The following is a 20,852-nucleotide window of genomic DNA, read 5'->3' on the forward strand; positions in this document are numbered from 1 at the left end:
AGGATAGAAAAACACTTAGAAAGGGGGGGTTTGAATAAGTGTGACTTTAAAAACTCTTAAGATAAAAACAATGAACACAATATTTTTATCCTGGTTCGTTGTTAACGAAACTACTCCAGTCCACCCCCTTAGAGTGATTTACCTCACCTGAGGATTTAATCCACTAATCACACAAGATTACAATGGTTTTCCACTTAGATACCCTCTAAGTCTTCTAGAGTATTCTGATCAAAACCTGATCACTCTAGGAACACAATGCTTAGATACCCTCTAAGACTTTCTAGAGAATTCGATCACAACTTGATCTCCTCTAGTTCTTTACAAATGAATGTAAACAAATTCTTACAAGAGTTATACAATGCTTCTTAAAAGCTATAATCACAACTGTGATATTTCTCTTAAAGTTTAAGCTTAGTCTCACTAAGGTATTACAACAGTAATGAAGTGAGGTTGAAGATGAAGTTTGAGAGCTTTTGAATTTGACAGCGTTTCTGTATGTTTGCGCAAAAAGTTGTTTTCAGCTTCTCATCAGAACTTCTATTTATAGGCGTTTGAGAAGATGACCGTTGGGAGCATTTAATGCGTTGCGTGATCCGTACAGTATTGCATTTAATGTTTCACTCTTTTGTCAACTACCTCGAGCCTTGCTTTTCCTGCTTTAACTTACTTTGCCTTTAATAGCTTCTAATGTTCCTTTTGTCAGTCAGTGTAGCCTGCTATCTTGTACTTGCTTTTGATATGATGTTTGTAGATACAACGTTTAAATATATCAGAGTCATAGCAGCTTGGTGCAGAGCATCTTCTTGTCTTCTGACCTTGAAGTGCTTCTAGCGTGATACCATGAGAACTTCAGTGCTTCTGCTTCTGATCTCAAGTTCTTCTGATGCTTCAATAGACCATGTTCTGATTCTGCTTGACCATCTTCTGATGTCTTGCCAGACCATGTTCTGATGTTGCATGCTGAACCTTCTGAGTCAGTGCTTCTTGCGCCGATTTTGTGCATACTCTTTATATATTTCCTGAAATGGAAATTGCATAGGATTAGAGTACCACATTATCTCAAGCAAAATTCATATACATTGTTATCATCAAAACTAAGAATATTGATCAGAACAATTCTTATTCTAACAAGAAGTTCCCTCATAGATACACTCAAGGGGTATCTAGTCATAAAGGGGTTCATCTATGAACATAGCGAAGCTTACAAGGGCGCTCTACAATAACCTGGGGGCAAGGGTCAGTCCAACTGGGGCAATACCTTGAACGAAGATGCACATTTACGATGGAGGGAAGGCGACATATGTTAACTCCTCATCATGAGGCAAAAGGGTCATAGGTTTCTTTATCAATCTACAAACGCTGAAGGTTGCGAACGGTGTGATACTATCCTTAGAGAAAGCAAAAGAGGTTCAGTCAAAGGAAACTCATGAAGTTCCGAAACGACGAAAACCCACCGCTAACAATTTATTCCCGACAGGTTTGACGTGCCCAAGGAGAATTCGAGATTACCCTTTACTTCTATAAGTCTAGGAACCAAGGGGTAAAATAAGGTCGACGGATTTACAAAGGAGATTGTCCCTAGGATCAATAGGTTTTATCAGCTCAAAATTTCAACCCCTACGATTGCTAAGTGTTACTCAGGATAAAAGTTGTACCTTCGGATTAGCAATTCTAATAGGATGACTGTTATACCCCAAAATTTGCCCGCATCTTTTTTCAAGAAAACTTCAATCTAAAAATTAAGAGTTTCATATAATCTTGGATTTTCACATCCTGATTTATGAATACTTGATTTTTAGAATTTTTTCTTATACAGTATTTTGGCTCGCTGTTGAATTTACTCTTACGCAAACGCCAATTACTGTTTATTACTTCACACACGCTATTTATTTGATATTTATTTACAGACAAATATTACTGACGCAATTGGTACAGAGTTAAATCTTTTGCAGGCGCAGAGTCCAGGGATTCAGACTGTACTGGTAACAAAAAAAATAATATTAACTTTGACTGTTGATTTTTCACTCTAACTGCTACATTAATGCCTGAATAGTCAGTTGATAGTCAAACTGCTGACAGTATAATTCTCCGTGTTTTGTACCATCAATCAAATCAAACTTTTGCATTTCAAAATTCCAAGATTTTTGTCCTAGAAGTCTTCTGAATATCATATGATTAGCAGAGACTCAGCACTGCACAAAAATCAGGTACGCTTAACTGTCTCCTACACAAACAGTCCCTGATTAGGGTTTCTTGTTTTTTCAGGAAAAACAAGTTTTTGAGACCTCAAATGGATTTCATGGACCTCCATATATCTCAAAGTACCATCATACAAATTTTCAGATTTCAATTCACTCAGACGCACCGTCAGCAGCTCAAACAGTCAACAGACGACCCGTTTGACCAAAAAAGTCAACAGACAGTCAAAAATGAATTTTTTTGTCAACATCCATATTTTGTCAAAGGATTCATCATTTGATCATTGGATGATCATAATTCATCAAGGAAAGATCAAAAATCAACAAAACCCTAAGATTCAAAATTAGGGTTTTCTCCGAAAAAGTCAACTGAACTTTGACTGGTCATAACTCTCTCATCCTTCATCCAAAAAGTTCAAACTAAAGCTCATTTTGAAGGAAATTCAATTATCTTTTAAATGCAATTGATCCCATGGTCATTACATTCACCATTTGAAAAATATGAACAAAGACATTACAGGTCATTTTCAAAGTCAACAAAAAGACACTTTTTTCAAAAGGACACACAAGGAGCATCAAAAATCATTTTGACATGAGACCAAAGACATTGGTTAGAGGACTCTTTGAGGTTTCCAAAAAGTGCAAGATATCCTTCATATGAAAAAAATTGAGGGATTTACACCTTGTTGAAGTTGGCTAAATTTTGGGAAAATGCATAAAACCAACATTGCTCAAAAATGTATTTTTTCCAAATGGGGCCAAGTTTTCATGGTTCAAACATGTTTGCCATGATATTATGGGCCTACCACGACCAAGACAAAGCCCACACCATTTTTATCCATTTTTGGTTTAATTTTATCCTATTTTAAGATTAAATGAAAATGGAAAATGGAAGGATAATGGATAGCTTAGTTTCTAAGCATGAGTCATCCAAGAATCTTTAATTTTCTGCAGAAGATTGAGGTACAAGGCAAGAGCATTGAAGAGAAGCAAGACTTGGTCAACAATTCAAAGGTTTTAATATAAAAAAATCAAGAATTCAACAAAGGCAACCAAAGGCTTCTTGGCTTCAATTCTAAGCACAACATAGCTTATAAATAGCTTAGAGTACTTCACAAATAAAAAACCACGAATTCAGAAGAGAATCTATGCTTGTAACCATACTTGTAATCACTTAAATTTTTCAAAGAAATTCCAAATTCGAATTTTGAATTCAAGTCAGTTTCAATACAAACTAAACATTCAAACACCTTCCTCAAGTATCACTGAAACTATTCCAATCATTTCCCAGCCTTGAAACCCACTGAACTAAGCACTACAGGTCACGATTTATTCAAAATAAAACCAACTCGTATCTGATCATTCAGGCATGTTTAACAAGATGTAGACATATATTTGAACTTAGCTTAATGTCTTGATCATTTCTGGACATTTAATTAAATTTTGGGAGCCTGTACACGAAACTACCATTTTAGGGTTTCTTAGTTCAAATTTAGGGTTTTTCGTTAGAACCAAAAATAGGACAAATTAAGGGCATGGTTGAATTCAGTAGATTGAGACGAATCGAATGGGCATGTCGCGCCAAATTAATATTCATGTTTGACCCTATTCGCTATTTTGCAGGTTTAGAAGGTATCTATTACAGCGCTTTTATTACAAAAACGTTATTAAAGGTGCTGGCTGGAGGTTGAAGACGATGAGGTGTCCTCACCTCATTGAATAGAACGCGCGCGCCAGTGTTTTTGAATCTTGGGTTCCCATGTGCGCTTTACATCATCTTTCCATGTGACCTCAATATCTGGGCCGTCTGATCTCATTAAACTCTCAATCCAACGTATCAAAACACTCATCCTTACCATGGTCCTCATTTAAATACCACACCTGATCATTCATCTTTTTATTTTCTATTTTATTTTAATTTCTTTGTTAAATTAATTAAAAATAGTTTTAAAAATCCAAAAAAATATACAAAAAATATTTTTAAGTTTCTAAAATAATATTTTATTTTCTGATATAAAAATATTTTATTTTTCTTCATAATTTGAATATTTTGTGTAATTAATTAGATAATATGCATATATTTATCTTTTAATTATTTTCACCCAATCAAAAATCATAAAAAATTTTGTTCTTTATATTAAATATTGTTTATATATTATAAACTAATTTTGTACATATTTTGAATAATTTTCTCTTCAAGTTTTAATTATTTGTGTAATTATTTATTTAATTATGTATTAATTAACTTAATAAATTTCAAATCAATTTCAAAAAATCCAAAAAAAAAATAGTTTTGTTTTAAAATTAATTAACAAGCATTTTGAACATATTTTAAGCTTAATTTTTAGGTTTGAAATTTATTTTCATCTTTTTTCCTCATTTTAATTTAATTAATCATGCATTAATTATAATTAAAATCAATCATAAAAAACCAAAAACACTTCTTTTATATTTCTTGCAATTTAAATTCCTAGATAAATGTATAGGTTGTCAAATTCATGTAAATAGCGTAGTTTACATTTCCCGCACAATCGATGTAATAGCGTAGATTTACTTTCCGCATTTTACATTTCCGCATTTTAAATTCCAGCACATATAAACTGCGTACATGCCAAAGATAAAATTGAACCGTTAGATCACTAACTTCAAAGATAAAATACCTGAATCAAAACACAATCACACTTGCACCTCTTAGGGTAATCCCTTTCCTATTCTTTTCAAAATCAAAATCAAATTCTATTATTTCAAACGCAAAATCGAACTTTTGTTTATATCCGGTGAAAGGATAGATTTTTAAAGGAAATAGGATAAAGACCTTATAACTCAGGGTAGACCTCCACATTTGCTTGCTCAAATCAAAACAAACAAATCTCTCATATATCATTGTTTTTTTTCAAAATAAAACTTTCAAAAAGACAATACTTTGTATATATCCAAACAAGGATCATTACGAAGTTAACGCTCTTTTTTCCAAAGCATCTTTTGAAAGATAAAAACACTTTGTATACATCCGCACAAGGATCATTACAAATTCAATTTACAAAGGTATTTGAAACCACATACGAGCATTTAAAAGCAATTGAAAACAAGTGAGCTAAGCAAATTAAAGAGCCCATGGATAACCATGGATACAAAGGGTGCTAACACCTTCCCTTTGTATAACCTACCCCCTTACCCAGAATTTCTTAAAGGTCTTTTTTCTGTTTCTTTTATAAACCTTTCCTTAATTGGATAAAATAAAAGGTCGGTGGCGACTCTCTGATTTTCAAGCACAAAAGCAGAAACAAAAAGAGTCAGTTCGCGTATCTCTCCGCGAGAGGTATGGCAAAAAACCGAGCGCGCGACAATGACCATGCAGGTTTTGGAGTAAATTCATTCGCTCACTACTACGACTTTCCACTCGCACACTTCTATTCTATTTTCAAATTCAAACTCAGGATTATTAACAAACATAAAGGAGAATGACAAATGCAACTAACTAAATCTCGTTAAACGTATGCTTTCAAGGTAAGACCGAGCCGACGATGTACAAGCATTATTTCAATTCCTAAACAGTGGAGATACAAGGATGTTAATCCCTCGTCACCCCCTCGAGCCAGAAGTTGGAGTTTGTTTCTACTTTTCAAATAAACCTTGATTTCAACCAGGGGCATGGTAGAGTTCGATTAATTCAATGGTGTCTTTTATGGTCAAGAGAATCAGTTAATCCAAGCAAAGGTTCAAGCATAAGGATCAAGAAAAGGTTTAAGCACATCTTCTTCCTCGCATTCATAAAAAATGAGGAAGCAATGGAGATAACATTCACAACATCTTCTTCCTCAATACATCATTCAAGATCGAGGACGTATCAAAGTCGAAGCTTACAAATCAAAATGAACATGGCAGTCACAACATTCAATATCCAAGGATCAATATTTCAAAAGGAGTATTCAAAAAAAAAAGGAGAGCGCCTGCTAAGTCAAGACGGAAAATTCCATAAAAGGAAACAAAAATGACTTAGGCGAAAATTAGGGCATCCCGATGGATCAAATTCAAAGGAATACAAAGGATAATCTTGTAACTGCTAAATCATCAAAGCTTCCCATCAATGCTTGGATCTCTATAACATTTTTCATCAGTGCTTGGATCTCTTCTAAGGCTTCTGCTTAATATCAGAACTGAAACGATTCTCTTACATACAAAGCGCATTCATTGGATTAGGCGAATTTTAGGATTTGGAGAACATCAAGGAGAAAGGGGTGGGGTAAATAAAATTTCGAGCCTTATATCCGTTGTTTCTTAAACCATGAACCATGCCAAATTACAACATTCGAAAGTCCTAATTGAGGCAAAGTTAACTACGAAAGCATATTAAGCAGGATTTTGTTATACTGACTCCTAGGTTTGTTAAAACTATTTCTAACCACTACGCTTCTTCAAGCATTCATTTCTAATCATCCATTCCTAATTCATAACGGACTTCGATTTCAAAACTTGCATACGCATTGCATTAGAGTTATTTCTCAAAGGGTACAACGTCATCTACGAATATACACTTAGCATCAAGGAGATTTCGAAATTGGTTGATCAAAGGCGATCATTTCTGATCAAGACTCTTGAATGGAGGAACCACATCCAGAGGGTTCTCCTAAACAGGGGAAAATTTTCAAGGATCACAGGGGCATACAATCAAAGATCCTATTAACTAAGGGCATTCATCCTAAGGTTCAATCGACTTGGGTCACATCTCGAAGCAATCTCAATTAGGGGCATGTCAAACATGGGAGGAATTTAAATCAAAAGGATAGAACAGTACAGATAACCCTCCATATCCTGGAAATCAAGAGCATGCCCTTCAATCTAAACATAGAAGCATATGACAAGGTTATTTCTCGGGGCACTTCCTTCATGGCTAGGAGATCAGAGGCATCTTTTCCCACGAAAATATTGGGGCAGTGGATATCTAATCCATAGGGCGAACAATTCATAAGGGTAAAGGTGGAGAACCTCGAAAGGCCAAAGGTGTGGAGAATTCCAAAAGGCTGAAGGTGTGGAGAATTTCAAGAGGTTAAAGGTGTGAATTGCTAAAGGTTAAAGACGTGGAGAACTTCGAAAGTTCAAAGGCGTGGAGTGATTCGAAGGGTCAAACCGGGGCAAGACGCACAGCAAAAGGAAAAGGCATCCTCACACTTCACAACCTCGAACAAATCTTTCTCCTAACTACGATCTTCAAGTTCAAAGGCGGGTATTGGGAAGTCGCGCTAGCATCCAACAACCTTACAACTTTAGCAAGCTATATACGCTTTGGTTATCAACGACCTATCATCTGGGGCATTCACATACTACATATCACAATCATTCTACAAAGGATATTTCGCAATCACGAAGACATTATCAGCGATCATTCAAATACAATCCGAACTAGGATTTATTCTAACAAGCATCCCATACATCAAAACATCCAAGTCATCACTCTGGTGCTAAACCATATTGTCCGCCTGCTTCCCGGTAACCTTACCGATGACAGTAACCTTACTGTTGGTTTATTTCCAATCGCCTGATTGACTTATCCCGGTAACCTTACCGATGACAGTAACCTTACTGTTGGTTTATTTCCAATCGCCTGATTGACGTATCCCGGTAACCTTACCAATGACAGTAACCTTACTGTTGGTTTATTTCCAATTGCCTGATTGACGTATCCCGGTAACCTTGCCGATGATAGCAACCTTACGGAGATATTCACCCCAATCACCTGATTGATGTATCTTGGTAACCTTACTGATGATGGCGACCTTGCTGTTCATTTCACTCATAAACAAACTACGCATATGCATAAGCATAAGCATTATCCATATTACCAAGACGGCATAAGCATAGCCGTGGTATAGGTGCAAATATGGTTTAAACAAAGTCCAATGGGTTTAAGGAGATAAAATCTGGGGATTGCATCAGCATACATACATACGCATTAGCATCAGCATACATACATACGCATTAGCGTTAGCATACATGCATCAGCATAAGCATTCGAGTCAAAAGGCATCTACATGGCACAAACGCTAAAACCATAGGCATGTACACACTACGCATTACGCACTACGCTTTACACACTACGCATTACACACTACGCTTTACACACTACGCTTCGCACGTTAATTTGGTACAAACAGCATATGCAACGCCAAGTCTCTGGCTCTCATATTTCTAAGTTCTACGGATATGCTAAAGAAATTTATGCAGGTACGCTTGTCAATCCATGGCAGGTAATTCCTTGGGTGCAGGTAAGTTTGCTAGAACTATAGCAAATAATTCCTATCGGTGCAGGTAAACTTGTCCGAACCAGGGCAAGTGACTCCTATTGGTGCAGGTAAACTTGTCCGAACTAGGGCAAGTGATTCCTATTGGCACAGGTAAACTTGTCTGAACCAGGGCAAGTGACTCCTATTGGTGCAGGTAAGCTTGTCCGAACCAGGGCATGTGACTCCTTTTGGTGCAGGTAAACTTGTCCGAACCAGGGCAAGTAATTCCTATCGGTGCAGGTGAGCTTGCTAGAACTATAGCAAGTGATCCTTTTGGGGTTACACAAACTACGACAGTAAGTAGGTACGACCAACTACGAAGACTTACTAGAGCTATAGTAAGTGGGTCATACCATCTACGATAAAATTACTGAAACTACGATAGTAAGTAGGTACGACAAACTGCGAAGACTTACTAGAGCTATAGTAAGTGGGTCATACCATCTACGATAAACTTACTAAAACTACGATAGTAAGTAGGTACGACAAACTGCGAAGACTTACTAGAGCTATAGTAAGTGGGTCATACCATCTACGATAAACTTACTGAAACTACGATAGTAAGTAGGTACGACCAACTGCGAAGACTTACTAGAGCTATAGTAAGTGGGTCATACCATCTACGATAAACTTACTGAAACTACGATAGTAAGTAGGTACGACCAACTGCGAAGACTTACTAGAGCTATAGTAAGTGGGTTATACCATCTACGATAAACTTACTGAAACTACAATAGTAAGTAGGTACGACCAACTGCGAAGACTTACTAGAGCTATAGTAAGTGGGTCATACCATCTATGATAAACTTACTGAAACTACGATAGCGAGTGGGTATACCAACTGCGATGACTTACTAGAACTATAGTAAGTGGGTTACCTACAAACTACAAAACCTTGCTAGCACTATAGCAAGTTAATTATCTTTTACACAGCAAACGGCAAATCCTCGCTATTGCTATCTACGTTTATTCATCACGTTAATCCCCTTGCAGTGATATGAAGCTACGTCTGTTTGGTACGTTAGTCCCCTGGCAGTAACCAAAATCCTTCTCATCACGTTAGTCCCCTAGCGGTGATCAGTTTGTTCTCATTTATCATGTTAGTCCCCTGGCGGTGATATCTACATTTATCGGCTACGTTAGTCCTCTGGAAGTAACCAAAATCTGCCCCTATCATGTTAGTCCCCTGGCAATGATACACAACTAAAACTTATTGCACTGGTCCCCGAGCAGTAATAAGTTATCTTCTTATCACATTAGTCCCCTGGCATTGATATGAAGCCACGTCTCTTTGGTACGTTAGTCCCCTGGCAGTAACCAAAATCCTTCTCATCATGTTAGTCCCCTGGCGGTGATCAGTTGGTTCTCATTTATCATGTTAGTCCCCTGGAGGTGATATCTACATTTATCAGGTACGTTAGTCCCATGGCAGTAACCAAAATCTACTCCTATCATGTTAGTCCCCTGGAAATGATATACAACTAAAACTTATTGCAGTAATAAGTTATCTTCTTATCACATTAGTTCCCTGGAAGCGATATGAAGCTACGTCTCTTTGGTACATTAGTCCCTGAGCAGTAACAAGTTTCCTTCTCATCATGTTAGTTCCTTGGAAGTGATCGATTGGTTATCCACGTTAGTCCCTCGGCAGTGATCTTCTTCGAAAATACAAAGGGTTTTACAAAGGGTTTTACAACAAGGTTTTTTAAAGGGTTCCTCAATTGGGTTTATTCATCACGCTAGTCCCTCGGCAGTGATCTTCTTCAAAGCTTCATCAATAACAAACAAGGGTTTTATTTTTCTTTTCCAAAGTTACTAACATACTTCAACTAACATAACTAACAGTCATGCATCAGTCAATTACATACCTCATTCATAATGCATATACATACATTGCTCTCATTTATTTTGAGAAATCTCACTGCATCATACATCACATGCATCATGACATCGCATAAGATTAAGGTTACCTTTTTAGGCCATGCTACAATTAAAACACGTGGTTCCTTCCAAAAAGCAGTTGCTTCACATTCAAAGAAGAGGGGTATTTACCTTGGATGGCATCTTTAAGCCCATCTCCCACGGAACTTTTTCCCAACAAATGCAAATTTCAGGGATTTCAGTGTTCAATCATCTTCTACCTTTAGATCACGATAGGCAGACGTGCCTATCTGACTCTTCAGGTTTAAGAAGATTGAACAGGGGCAGCTGTCATACCCCAAAATTTGCCCATCTCATTTCATCTTCAAGGGTTTAAGGTTCAAGGGTTTATTCAGGCAACATTCAACTAATCGAGGGTCTCTTAAACTAGGGTCTACATTTTATCAAAGGAGTTTGAATCTCTAAGGCCTCAAATGGATCTCAAGGTAGCTCATATGTCTCAAAGCATCTCCATGTCAAAAGTAAAGCTTCAATTCCAAGGATTGCTCACTCAATGGCTCAGATGATCAATAATCGACTATGTTGACCTAAAAGTCAACTATAGTCAAAATACAGTCAAACTTCAAGACTTTTTGTCAACATCAAGTATTTAAGGTTATATCCATCATTTGATCAAAGATTGATCATGATTCACTAATAAAAACTCCGAAATGAACAAATTCAAAAGGTTCAAATTAGGGTCTTTTATAGGAGAAAGTCAACTCAACTTTGACTGGTCATAAATTTCACATGGAACATCAAAAATTTCCCAACCAAAGCCTATTCTGAAGGAAATTGGATTCTCTACAACTTTGTCTCTCACAAGCCAAGGCCAGAAATGCTTCATTTGGGAGATATGGTGCAAAAGATTATAGGTCCTCCAAAAAGTCAACAAAAAACACCTTTTGGGTCAAAGCTCATAACTTGAGTATGGAAGCTCAAATTGAGATGAAACCAAAAGGGTCATTTAGAAGACTCTTTAAGATTTCCAAAAAGTCCAAGAACATCTCAAAATGATAAAATTTGAGCAAGATACAAGGCTCAGAAGTTGGTCGATTTTGGAGAAATACATAAAACCCTAATTAAGTAATTTTGGTTTTCTTGACCAATGGGCCTAACTTTTGGATTTTAAACATGACTTTGAGCTTTATATGGATTCCTAGACTAATTATTTCATTTTTATAATATTTATATTATTTATTTGAATATTTATTCATTTAAATACTTATAAACCACATAAAATATGAAATAATTTTATTTAAATCAAGGATTATTTTTAGATCAATTCCAATCACTCACCATATCAATAACATGTCCAAATTTCGTGGGGATAGGGATTGGAAAGAGAGAATCAAGCTTGAACCAATTTTAGAAAGATTTGCAAATCAAATTTTCAACAAATTGAAATTTTGGATTCAATAAAGATTTGTCTATGTTTTGTTGACCTAACATATTCTCCAATAAATAAAGAAGATAGTGCAAGGCATTAGGGGAGTTTTTTCTGCAGTTAAGGGGCCATAGCCGAGTTCATAAAAGTGAAGAAAAATTGGAATTTGTTCTTGGAATTGGAGATTGATTCAAGGAGTTTTGGCGATTCAAACATACTCCTGGAGTTTCTCTGAAGCAATCCCAATTGTTACTAATGATCAAGGCCTACAGAACCGTCCAGAAAATCGCTCACGGGTGTTATTTGCAAGGTACCGGAACAATTTAATTAGAGTTTGGACTCACATATAGGAATCCTCCATTGCTAGGGTTCAAAGCTCCAAATTGGGGTTCTTCAAAATAAGTAAAATTGGACCAAACTAAAGCCCTTATCGTGTTTAGAATGCAATTTCCAATTGAACCGTGTGATTCTTTAACATTTATTTGTTGTGGTAAGTGAGTGTAAAATCTGCAGGGGTGAAGAGAAGCATAGCAAAGACGGAGAAGAAGTGTCTGCGCGCTTCTCTGTTTTTTAAATTCTGGTTCATTCGTCTTTTTTTATATATTATAATATGGGATCATTGTCTTAACAACAAAATCGAAGTGCCTCAGTGGAGTTGCGCGTCTGGTCTTTAAGTGCGAGGGGGATGGTTCGATTCCCGTCTCGTACAATTTATTTTGTGGATTTTCTATATTAAGACTCACTTGCAGATCCTGCACGTGCCATCTAGTGGGGCTCATTGTACACCTTCAACGACAGCCGTTAGATTCCCACCAGCGCAAATCCAAGGCCCAGCAACAGGCGGACGCATCATGTCAGAGAACGCCCACATGCAATTAGCGCCCAGGTTTCTTTGTTTTATTTGTTTTTCTTTGTTGTTTTTATTATTTGTTTTCTTATTAGATTAAAGGTTTAATTTAGTTAATTTATTTTAATTAGGATTAGATGTAAAATTAGGATTGGATTAATAATATAATTAACATTAGGATTACTTCCCGATTATTCGACCATCTCGATTTAATTAATTTAATCAACGTTAATTATAAAAAATCACAAAAAACCTAGGAAAGTTTATCAATGCATTAGGGTTTGCCCAATCCCATTGGCCATTTGGCCAAGATATTAGGATTTAATTTATTATTTGTTTCGACTAAATCTATTGGTCGCGATGGGTAATAATCAATTATTTAATCATTTAATCAATTGAAATAAAAATGACATTTATCTTGCTAAATGGTTTTAACCAAATCTATTGGTTACGATGATTAGCATTTCCTCTTTATCAAATTCATTATTATTTGTAATCAAACCTATTGATTATGAGGGATGACGATAAATTAATAATTTAAATTATTTAAAACACGCTAATTTGCTATTTGTGATAATCGAATCTATCGATCAGAATGGTTAGCAATCCTTCATTCAATCCGTTAACTATGATGATCAAACCTATTGATCATCGCAACTAATGGTAACATATTAAACCAGGGTTGTACGCCACTTAAAACACTCAAAACTCATCTCTTCAATACTGCGATTTTTAAAACTACGATAAGGTAATTCAAAATACCTTGCGAACTTCGCATTTCAAAACTACGATAAGGTAACTCAAAATACCTTCAAACCACTTCATATCAAATTCTAAGGCGTACAACCCTGTCCCGAACTACGTTGACTCTGATTCTCCCTAAGGAGATACGTAGGCACTTGGCAACAAGGCGAGTCCCCTTCCTCAAAATTCTAATCAAGTTCAAATTTTGCCATTTACCCTATTAACTTTCTGTCACCTTTCTTTATTAGCCATAAACCTTATCTTCGATAAAACCTTAGGAAAGGGTTGAGGGTGCCTAACACCTTCCCTCGACCTGAATATAATATCTTACCCCGATCTCTTAACTGCGTAGGGTTTCTTATTCGCCCTGGTAGAATAGGTGGCGACTCTAAAAGCTTAATTTTTAGGGCAGGTTGCTACACTAGGGAGTATTTTTAAGAGGGGTTTACCTTAGGGTTTAGATCATCATTGTTTTGTTTATTTGCTTTATTCTTAAAGGGTACTGCGTGGGACTATTTCTGTGTGAAAGATTCTAACCCGAATATCGAGATGCCTTAGGTATGTGGCAATAGACCAAGGAGACCGTACGGTTTGTCCCGATATGGTTGATTTGGTAGCCAGCGTTAGTGCGACATTTTGGCTTGTCCTGATGGCCCTTGAATGTGATCAAGGAGACATTAGACTACCATGTGGTGTCATTAGCACTAATTCGCCCTTAGAACCTTAGTTGAACTTAACTTTGGCCTATTAGAAATAACCGAGATGGCTGGCTTTGGATTTCTGACTGAAGCTGGTTGATACTCGAAGCTACCCTCATTGAGATTAATCTTTCAAGATGTTTTCGTTCAACCGTTTGAGTGTTGACTGAGATAATGCTTTCGAGAAAGATCAGGGATATGAGCTCCTTAGAACCCGATTACTATTGTTGGACAGGTTGAACCAACTTAACTTCAGTGGGGAGGGTACTCACATATGGACTACATGCACGCCTCTAAACCTAAGGACACTTGTGTGGCTTTCTTGTGTGTGCTACTAACCCTTTGGTTTCTTGCAGGTTTTGTTTGTATGACTTATTTGTCTTTACTATCTTACGTTTTGCCTGATGCATTGCATCCGCATAACATCATGACATCATAACATAGCATGATTAATTAACCCTTTCAAGGATCTTAGGAATTTAGGGCGCACAATTCCAGGTGCTCTTTATCAAGGACCAAACTCCTATCGAGGAGCAAGAGGATATATTTTCCTCTAGCCCATTCAGAAGTATAGGTATCCCGAATCAGAGGCATGACCCATTGGATATGGTGAGCTTGATTCTCAAAGAAGGACGTTCAAAGATGAAAGTCAAAATTCTTCAGACAAAGTGGTGACCTATCATTTTCTAATGTCTCAAACTAAGTTCGTTAAATATCCTTGAAAACATTGCATTTGTATTCATAACATCGCATAGTAGGTTTCTTACGACGGGTTTCTCACCTCCTCGCTGTTTATTTTAGCATCATGAATCTCGAGCAGTCAGTCAAAGACCTTCAAGCCCAGAATGTCCAGTTTCAAGATCTGATCCTGAACTTGTCCAAGGGGCAAGATGAGCTGAAAGCACTCCTGACTAAGAAGTAGAAAAAGCAAAAAGTAACTATGATTCTGTCAAGCCCTCTGAAGAAGAAGAGGACTACTACTATGAGGACGAATATCCTGATGAGGAATACTAGATGCTGGAAGAACGTATGAAGGCTATGGAGATCCAGAAGGTACCTGGACTGGATTTTAAGGAACTAGGACTCATCTCTGGAGTCGTTATCCTTCCGAAGTTCAAGACTCCGACCTTTGCTAAGTATGATGGAGTCTCTTGTCCTAAACTTCATTTGAAGTCTTATGTGAGAAAGATTCAGCCTCATATTGCTGACAAGAAGTTGTGGATCCATTTCTTCCAAGAGAGCTTATCTAGAATCCAACTCGAGTGATACTATCAACTGGAGGGTGCCAACATTCACACATGGGAAGACTTGGCTGTTTCTTTCTACGAGCAATATCAATACAATGCTGATCTTGCGCCAACTTGCACACAACTGCAAAGCATGTCTATTGGGCCGAAAGAAAGCTTCAAGGAGTACGCCCATAAATGGAGAGATTTGGCAGGCAGAGTTCAACCTCCATTGGCTGACAGAGAGTTGGTTGACATGTTTATGAGTACACTAACTGGTCCTTTCTACAGCCATCTACTTGGAAGCTCTTCAGCTGGTTTTACCGACCTCATACTAACTAGGGAACGTGTTGAAAGTGGTATCTGAAGTAGAAAAATTCAGGTGTCTACATCTTCAGGTGCTGTAATAAAGCCATACAATCGGGATAATGAATCCAACACTGTTGGGGGAGTCATGGTCTCTAGTCAGGCGCCAACGCAACAACAACAGAAAGATCAACGTAAGCAACAGGGTGGCCAACGTACTTGGAAATCTAAACCCAAAAGGTCATTTACTCCACTGCGCATGCCATTATCTCAAGCTTTGCAACACTTTCTCGATCGGGGTCTGATAATTCTACTGCCTTCATACTCAGCTCCAGCAAATCCCACTCCCGGGTACAAGCATCATGCAAGATGCACTTATCATTCAAACAGTCCTGGTCATGATACAGAGGATTGCGGGCCATTGAAGCACAAAATTCAAGACTTGATTGAAGAAGGGATCATTGAGTTTGGCCAGCCAGAAGAGTCTCAAAAGTCTAAAGCAATGGATACCTAGAAGGATGGCTTTTAGATCATTAGTTTTACTTGCATTCACAATTTCTTTCCCGTTTGTTTAAACATTTGTCTTATGACCGACATTATTTAGTTTGATAATAATCATTAATGCATTGCATACGTTTGTCTTGATCTTATTTCTTCTCTTATTACTATATTAAAACTTTGTTTTTACTTTGTTTTCTTTATGATATTAAACTCTCGCTAAAGATGTGAGCCTTTTGAGGGAGGATGAAGAAAACGATACCGCAACCTCATACAATATGCTTTTGAATAAACTGTGCTGACGATGTACAGACATTGTTTCGATTCCTAAACAGTGGAGATATAAGGATGTTCATCCCTAGTCAACCCCTTTGAGCCTAAGGCGTAGGAGTTTTGTAACACCCTTTTAAAACCCCGCGGAATATCAAATAAAATTCAGAGTAAAACATAAAAAGGGTATTACAACTTCAAAATATTTAAAACATTAAGCAATGTCATGCCTTATGAGGAACTTCAAAACACATTATTCAGTAATCATGTTAACACAACGGAAATACTTCAAAACTGAATAACGTAAAACATCGGTATTCAACATCAAGAATTTACGGATTTAAAACCAACAAAACATCATTCTAACATAAGAAATAATCCGTCAGACAATACTAAAATAAACGTCCCCCAGTGTTACAAGACCAGAGCATGACACCGACACAACCGACTAAACGAAGTAACTCTACGAGTTATCCTCACCCAAGCACAAACCGCTACTCCTTAATCTGAAAAATGTCAACAGTAAGGGTGAGACATATCACAATTAAACTATATTATAAGTTCATAACGGCAATATATCATAAGCAGATTATTCACCCAACTGCAACATATTTAGATTTTTAGATTAGCCATCAATAGTTACGAAAAATACAACCGATTACATCACCACGACATAACACTGGAAATCTTCCAATCATGTTATAATAACACAAATATAAATGCAATGAATTTATACATACAATTATTATTCACCCGATCATCACATGTATTTCAGATACACAACAGTTAATCAAACACACACAACCATTCATATCAAACACATGCGAATTATAACATTGGACAACTTCCATTCATGTTATAATTATGCACACAACCTAATGCAATGCAACTAATGCATGTGGTACCAATCATGGGACGAACCCATCTCACTGATCCACCATCGTCAAGGATACGGCGACACCCACTCACTAAATCCACACAATGGGAATTAGCTACCACTGATCCACCATCGTCAAGAATCGGCCACATAATGATTATGAAATGCATGCATCAACCACGACATGCTCATCATCAACATCCACCAACGGTTCATAATCATCCATCCATAACACACTAAGCATACTCATATCACAACCATTTGATATACACCACAACATAATACATTTAACACAAAAATATATTATCACCACAACAATCACATAGCCTTTATCAATCACAAATGACATATTGCATACAAGACAATCAATGTCATCCTCAACAACCACCAAAAACAACATCTACATTTGATAAACTTAAGCCTCATGTATACATACAATTACCAAAAACATATGCAAATAAGAATTATCTATGCGATTCTGATATTTACGCACATCACCATAATTCAACATATTAAATTATCCACCACTTGTACAATATGCATTTATCACGTAATAATCACAACAATGCATAGAATTTATCATTCATCAATTCCATGTATCACAATTAGCACATAGTACACAACACCAATACATATTGTTCTTAAATAACATTACTCTATGACATACACATATACAATTACATGTCATTTTCACAATCACATAATAATTAAATCATCTAGTGCTAATCAATTTATTTTCATCAAAAAGAGCATTTCGTTAACTTCTTAAGGCTTCGAACGGCACCCAAAACGGACTTACGGATCAACAGTTATGAATTTTTAAAGTTTTGAAAAAAAAACTGCCAACACAGTGATGTAACGGGTTACATCATTCATGTAACCGGTTACATCAGTTTCAGTAGTGAAAATACCCTATTTTTCTTCGATGTAACCGGTTACCTCAACCATGTAACCGGTTACATCACTGAAGAAGTGTCAAAATCTGTATTTTTCTTCTGCTACGGGATTCTACCTTCAAACCCCCAAAAATCCATCTTTTACACACTAGAAAATCATTATGAGTCCTAATTCTTCAAGTTCAATACCAGCATTATGTAATTATTCAAATACACACATCAATTCTATCCATTGTACATAAATCATACATCATTCGTGTCATCACAAACACATCTAATTTGCCCTATAAGTTCCAAAATCCCAAAAAATCCCAAAATCTAACACACATCCAATTGAGATACAAAACCTACATAATCAATCCTATCATCATTAAACTGATTATATAGGCTAAATGGATTAGTCACCCCTTACCTTAGCCAAGAACCTTGAATTCTTCTTTTCCTCCTCTTCTCCCCTTTCACGTTCCTTCTCTTTTCCTCTTTTGCTTCTCTTTTTCCTTATTTTCACAATTTCTCTATTTTATAAAAAAATAGGATAATTAGTTAGTAAGGTCTCTCCATTGGCACCTCCCCTTTTACTAACTACGTCACGACCCAATAACAATAATTCCCATAATTCTTCTAAAATCCAATTTTAATTACTAAATAATCAAATAATTTCCAAATAATTAATTTAACTTAATTAAATTAATTTATGAAATTACGGGGTGTTACAACTCTCCCCCACTAAAAGAGTTTTCGTCCTCGAAAACATACTTAAAGTGAAAAGTTCCGGATAGGAGTCCTTCATCTGACTCTCCAGTTCTCGAGTAACATTTCCCTAGTCGATCCTCAAAATTCATTTGACATAACCAATAGAAAGTACATCTCACGCATTCAATCTCAGCTCTTACGTCGCATTCGACCACCTCAAAGGTGTACCACTCGCTATACCTCCAAAAGGTTAACGACAAAAGAACATTGAGGTACATCCCATACAATGCGCTCAATAACTGGATAATATAATTACAGAACCATGGTATGACCACACCTGATCAACACTGCAGTAATGTATTCCATCTACCGAACGTACCATTCTTAAACATACTTTTTCATTTGAACGATGAAATAATACTTACACTTTTCACCAACTGCTTCTTTCAAGAAAACTCAATAATCGTATTCTTCATACTATTGAATATCAACTATCTGACTCCACTCAAGTCACACCAGTAATTATCTAACAGGTTACACTCCGCTTTTGCTGCACTATTCTGATTACTCATTACAACCATCATTACCAATTAGATTTTTGAGTTATACCCAACTTTGGCCCTCTTTACTCGTTCGTTCAAGAATCATTCTTTATCATACATAGTACCAAAAATCTACCACTTAGCAATACTTACTCGCACTCATACATAAATCCCTGATTTACTTACTCTATTTAAACATTCTAACCATTAGAACGAGTACACACAGTAATTACAATCACACTCATCAGCCTCAATACACCATTTCTTACAAAATAGCTCAAATTGAGTTCCGCTCTTCTCTAAGAATTAAATCAACCTCATCCTTCTTAGAGTATAATCCCTTGTTATATCTGGAATCTACAACAACATCTTACAACAGCACAAAATTATTATAGCATCATATGGTATCAACCCATCGTCTTAACTTCGCCGAATACATACTCGTTAACTACATACAGCCATAATAACATATTCATCATCTCGGCAATTATTCAAAAGGGTTCTGATTCTCCGGCACAACATCCTTACATCTACTAGATCCTAATCCAACATATAGACCAATACATGTTCTCTACGTAGGCTTCCGACATATTAATTCCTCACTGCCCACGAGTAGTACTCATAACACTACTCCACATCACACTTTCGTTGCGCGACTCTGATTACCCGTCTTAAGTCATTGTCCATTATATTGCACTCTTTCATATTCACTTCTTCATAAGGTAACAAAACAAGTTCATCCCATTTATATGATTCCATCTACTACCAACAAGAGATAGGGTGATCAAGTCCTAAATTTGTCAATAGATAGTTGACAACCATATTTAAGCATAAACCGTCATCACTACATAATAGTGTCCCTTTCCGAGTTTGCACCCAAACTCATTAACATCGTCATAGTCCAATAGTTCACTCTGAGTCTTTACAACTCGCACACTTCCCTCTCATTGGATCTTGTCAGTGAGATACCAACATCCAAACATTTTACATAATCTGCTTCATAGTCACTTAGCATCACACACCTGTTAAGTACTTCCAACTTCATAATCACTAATATTCTCGTACCTTTCTATTCATCTCGTTCTGAATCAAAATCCTCATATTAGCAAGAGACCGCGATAACATTCATAACTTGTGGTTTTACTCCCAATCCCATGACGTCTTGTGTTCAAATATCATTCCACTCGGAATTTCAACAAAGTCTTCCTCACATCAATAGGTGTTAGAAATTCTCTACAATTATTCTTTTATACCCGTCGTTACTTTGGCATCACATCTACGACTTCAATTGTTCCCAAAGTTTGTTCCACCTTTACTACTAATTCACTCCTCACTAAGATCCATCGGCACTCAAATCACCTTTATTACCGAACATCTCATCAACTTATTCATCAACAACATGTTCTACTCGATTTTGTTTCAAACAATCGCGTTAGTAGGCATTCCTATTCAATAAGTTTCACACTTCC

This window comes from Vicia villosa, linkage group LG4 (genome assembly GCF_029867415.1).
Source record: "Vicia villosa cultivar HV-30 ecotype Madison, WI linkage group LG4, Vvil1.0, whole genome shotgun sequence".
Lineage (NCBI taxonomy): Eukaryota > Viridiplantae > Streptophyta > Magnoliopsida > Fabales > Fabaceae > Vicia > Vicia villosa.